This window comes from Papio anubis, chromosome 1, assembly GCF_008728515.1.
Source record: "Papio anubis isolate 15944 chromosome 1, Panubis1.0, whole genome shotgun sequence".
NCBI lineage: Eukaryota > Metazoa > Chordata > Mammalia > Primates > Cercopithecidae > Papio > Papio anubis.
In genome coordinates, this window is record NC_044976.1 from 170,774,624 (window position 1) to 170,780,530 (window position 5,907).

Here is a 5,907-nt window from a genome sequence, read left to right on the forward strand (position 1 = left end):
TCTTTCATTTCTATCTTGTGAATGTCCTGCTATGTTTCAAATGGCCTTACCACTTAGTTTTTATAATGGTGTTTATTTTTTTATCATAATAAAAATATCATGGTGTTTATTATTATCGTGGTGCTTATTGTTAAAAATGTATTTTACGTCAAAGAATAAGAGGCTGTCTCTTGACACTCAATGTGTGCTCTGTCTCATGTGTATGTTTCTATGAAAACACCTAGCCCACATGAACAGAGGATGATAGGCTGACTCACAGGAAAGGAAAGTGAGCCTGTAGACTTGGGATTTAATCTCCAACTAAGATAGTAACAATGTTTCAGTTTATTTTTTATGTAGAAATTAAATATATTGCACAAAAGCTCTGTTTACTTTCCAAAATAATGCATTGATGGCACCATTTAATTGAAACATAATAATAAAAGAACTACTTTAACATTCATAATTATCACACTGTATGAGAGATAAAATACATTTTACTACACTGATATTCAAAGCAAGCAAATGGGATGAATCATGAGTGAATGTCTTCCTCAAAAATAATTGTACATGCACATATGTATGTATTGTGCATGTGTGTATTTGTGTGTGTACATAGCATTATATGTAACAGTTCTGCAAAACTTGAACTGCTTAAAATGTTAAATGAATTTTTAATATTTGTATGTTTCAGAACTATTGACAATACAAAAAATGTGTTATGATCCCTTATAGAACCAAACAGAAAGTCTAAATAAAATGGATTGATGGCAACTTTAAAAAACTAAACTTTGTTTTTAAATTAAAAAGTTCAGTTACAGATTTCTTACACATTTTCATTTAAACATCAATTAACATAAAACAAATTTGTTTTATATTCCCCAGGGACTCAAAGTTAAATTGGATTTTACTATCCAAATAAGCAAAAGAAATTGGTAAAAGTAAAAATTAATAAAGTTTTTGACGTGCAGAAATTGATTTATATATTAAGCAAAAGATTTAAAATTAAATGGGTCATAGAAAAGTGTTTTTATACAAAGGGATAGAATATTCTGACAGATGGTAAAATCATGCTAATAGCAAAATTATGTTTTTAGTTGGCTTAAAATACTTTACATTTTTACGAAGTTTAATAATTTTACAAAATCACACTTTCTGCCCGTGGATGGCGCCCAGGAAGCATTGTTAAATTCTCTCTTCTCCCTGCAGTCATGCCTAAGTCAGAGTTTCATAAAGAGCCTGAACAGCTGAGAAAGCTCTTCATTGAAGGGTTGAGCTTTGAAACAACCGATGGGAGTCAGAGGAGCCATTTTGAGCAATGGGGAAAGCTCACAGACTGTGTGATAATGACAGAACCAAACACCAAGCACTCCAGAGGCTTTGGGTTTGTCACAAATGCCACTGTGGATCAGGTGGATGCCTCCAGGAATGCAAGGTCACACAAGGTGGATAGAAGAGTTGTGGACCCAAAAGGAGCTGTCTCAAGAGAAGATTCTCAAAGACCAGGTGCCCACTGAAATGTGACAAAAATATTTGTTGGTGGCATTAAAGAAGACACTGAAAAACATCACCTAAGAGATTACTTTGAAGTGACTGAAATCATGACTGACTAAGGCCATGGCAGGGAAATAGGCTTTGCCTTTGTAAACTTTGATGACCATGACTCTGTGGATAAGACTGTCATTCAGAAATACTCTATTGAGAATGGCCACAACTGTGAAGTTAAGAAAGCTCCATCAAAGCAAGAGATGGCTAGTACCTCATCCAGCCAAAGAGGTTGAAGTGCTTCTGGAAACTTTGGTGGTGGTTGTGAAGGTGGTTTCAGTGGGAATGACAACTTTGTTCATGGAGGAAACTTCAGCAATAGTGGTGGCTTTGGTGGCAACTGTGGTGGTGGTGGATATGGCGGCAGTGAGGGTGGCTATAATGGATTTGGTAATAATGGGAGCAATTTTGGACGTGGTGGAAGTTACAATGATTTTGCCAATTACAACAATCAGTCTTCAAATTTTGGACCCATGGAAGGAGGAAACTTTGGAGGCAGAAGCTCTGGCCCCTATGGTGGTGGAGACCAACACGTTGCCAAACCACAAAACCAAGGTGGCTCTGGCGGTTTCAATAGTGGTAGTAGCTATGGCTGTGGAAGAAGATTTTAATTAGAAAACAAAGCTTAGCAGGAGAGGAGAGCCAGAGAAGTGACAGGGAAGCTACAGGTTACAAAAGGTTTGTAAACTCAGCCAAGCACAGTGGTGGCAGGTCCAAAGAAGACAGTTTTAGGCAAAAAAACTCGAGGACTGTATTTGTGACTAGTTGTATAACAGGTTATTTTAGCTTCCGTTCTGTGGAAAATATAAAACATTCCAACAAAGGGTTTTACTGTAGGTTTGTTTGTTTGTTTCTTTGTTTGCACCCACACTGTTGATTGCTAAATGTAATAATCTGATCATGATGCTGAATAAATGACTTTAAAAAATATAAAATGCTGTGTAAAGTTAGTCTACTCTGAAGCCATCTTGCTAAATTTCCCCAAGAATGTGAAGTTTGAATTCCTTTAGGGTGATGCCAGGTTCTATTTGAAATTTATAAACCAGTAGCTTGGGTGGAGAAGCCGTTGTCTTCAAAAATCTTGGTGTGGTTGAACTGATAGTTACTGTTGTGACCTGAAATTTGCCATTAAAAGGGATTACTCAAGCAAAATCATGGAATTATTGGTTATAAAAATCATTGTTGGCAAATCCTATGCAATATATCTAAATCAAATAATGGTACCAGACAAAATAATAGATGGGAATGAATCTTGTGTATCATTCATTATCATTTGCAATCAATAAATGATTTAATTCTCTTGAAAATAAATAAATAATTTTACCAGTATCACAAGTGTTACTTCAAGTATTTCATCTATAAAATATTATTGGTGTTGAGAACTTCTATTTTATGAAAGTCAAAATGTGGTTTTATTTATTTGTTTATTTATTTACTGATACAGGGTCTCACTTTGTTTCCTATGCTGGAGCACAGTGGCATCATCACAATTCACTGCAGCCTCAACTTCCTGGGGATCAGGTGATCCTCCTGCTTCAGCCTACCAAGTAGCTGGAATGCCAGGCATGCGCCACCATGCCTGGCTAATGGTTTTCTGGCAAAGACGGAGTTTCCCCATGTTGCCCAGGCTCTTCTCAACCTCCTGAGCTGGAGTGATCCACCTGCCTCAGCTGGGACTACAGGCATCAGCCACTGCATTGACATAAAAGGTGATATGTGATTTAGATGCACCTCATGCTTTATGAAGACAATGCACAGCACACAGAGGCATTAGAAAGTTGTTTTAACATGCATTGATGTAATGATCCTTATACTTTAATATATCCTTAAAAATTGTGGAAGTCATTATTTTCTGCCTATTATGTAAGACTTGACTTTTTTAATACAAACATTGAAAATTGACAGAGGCAAAAAGCTGAAAATTGAATAATAACGTATTGTTTTGAGTGTTATAAGCACTACTGTTAATTTTATATATATATATAAACACACATGTATGTATGCATGTACCTACACAAAATATACAGATGTATGCACTTACAAAAATTGAGGTAATTCAAATAATACAAACTGTATTCCAATATAAATATAATGGGACAAAACTTCATAAAGTACACCCACCATTTTTGATGAAGCTCTTCTATTCACCGTCATGTTTTTTACTACCTATATTCTCATCAATTCTGACGATTACATCCAGTTTTCATTTAGCATCACTCTTGTATCATTGATCTTCTTTCGGTGAAGCTGCATTTCTCTGTGTTCAGATTTATAAAAGAGATAATAACCAGGGCCTAGTAAAATCCAAAACATCTCAGAGTGAATATTATATTAAGCTTTCCTCATTCAAATTACGGTTTGGTTCCTCTTTCCTTGTTGGACCTAACAGATAAAACAAGAAAGCAGAAAGTTATGAATCCAAAAATTACACTAAGAATTTTGTTTCTGTACGGTCTGTGACTCCATATAATCCTATTTTGTCTTCAAGAAACAGGAGGGAAAGCAAAATAAGGTTATATAGACTTACAGATCCTACAGAAACCAAAAAATGGTTCATAAAATTGCATGCTACTAAGAAGTTAAGACTGATGAGAACTGGGAAATGTCCATTAGAATTATTTATCTAATATTTAATTCTATATAGAATTGTATATTCACATGAATATTTGTTAGTACACTCAGAAGGGCCATTTTATTAGAATCTTAAGAGATGTTGAATTGATGAAGATTGAAAAGTGACTGGGAAGTAGAGAAATAGAAACACTCATTTAGACATCTGTTAAACAATCCAAGGCAAATTATTTTCTGTCATCCAATAAGTTGCATTTTTACCCTGTTAATTATTTCCTTTGTTGTACATAAGCTTTCTAGTTTGATATGGTTTTAGTTCTCTAAATTTGCTTTTGTTGCCTATTCATTTAGTAGCATACCCAAAAAACCATTGCCAAGCCCAATACCATGAAGTTTTCCCCCTATGTTTTCTTCTAGGAGGTTTATTGTGCCAGAACTTATGTCTTATGTTTAAATCTTTAATATGTTTTGAATTGATTTCTGTGTATGGTATAAGGGTCCAGTTTTATTTTTTTTGCATGTGGATATTCAGTTTCCCCAATACTTAAGTGGAAAAAAAGAAAAAATCCAATTTTTAATGACATTAAAAATATTGAAAAATGCTTAGGAATACTTTAAGCAGTGAGGTAAAACACTTGTACATGGAGACTATAAACCACTGATGAAAAAAATTAAAAGAGACAACAATAAATGGAAAGAAAACTGAACTGTTGTTCATGGATTGGAAGAATTAATGTTGTTAAGATGTCTATACTACCCAAAGCAAGCTACAGATTCAATGAAATCCAAATCTCAATTTTTTATAGAAATAGAAAAATCAATTCCAAAATTTATAGGGAACCACAAAAGACCCAGTATAGCCAAAGCATTTTGAGGGAAAAAAAAAAGAAAAGAAAAAAAAGCTGGAAGTATCACATTAAGTAACTTCAAACTACATTACAAAGGTATAGGAATCAAAAGAGCACAGTTCTGATGTAAAAATAGACACATAGACCAATGAGACAGAATAGAGAGGTCTGAAATAAACCCTTACATAGATGGCCAACTGCTTTTTGACAAGGGTGCTAAAAATGCACAGTAGAGAAAGGACAGCATCTTTATACAGGCTTCTGAAATCAAGTTTATTGAGAGAAACTCAAAGAAGAGTGACAGGTAGGCAGTTCTCTACTTGTTTGCTAAATTCTCAGCAAGATTACAAACATATGGTAGTGGCACATACCAGATTTCTGGAAAGGGATTACTGTCGTTGAATTGTGGGTTGTTTAAGTTGTATGTCTGGAGAAACATCAGCCTCTCCTCATCTTGCAAAAAAAGCTTTCTAAAAAGCATACAGTTTGAGCATCCCAGAACTCACTATCTCAATTTGCCTTCTCAGCTTGCATTGAGCATTGACATTAGTCTGAGACTCTTATCATAGATCTTTTAAAGATTCCAATGTTACCCTGGGAGGTCAGCCTGGAGGAATTCAATTTTGAAAAAGTTCACCCTTTCTACTATTCATTAATAATGGGGAAAACAAAGTTAGGCAGGACAGATGGGAACATTGAGATCAAGGTAGAAGATCATGAAACAGGCTTAACTGCTGCTGGAACTGACTTAGAATAAAAATGAAAATTACATGAGGGAAAGCAGTTAAAATATTACATGAAGTGTCTTTGTGTTCCCAAATATGCAATAATCTACTGTTTATAAAACTTTTCAAATGATTTAATAAATGTCACACATTTAATAATGAAAAGGAGCCAATAGCCAAGCAAGATAATGACAGTTGCCATATTGCAGGTATAAACAAGGCAAATTGAAAAGCTATTA

The 5,907-nt window shown here is 34.6% G+C and overlaps 1 pseudogene; it reads left to right on the top strand.

Moving 5' to 3' along the window:
• The first annotated feature begins 880 nt into the window (after nt 1–880).
• LOC101022613 lies at nt 881–2,991 on the top strand (annotated as a pseudogene).
• Nucleotides 2,992–5,907: the final 2,916 nt, after the last annotated feature.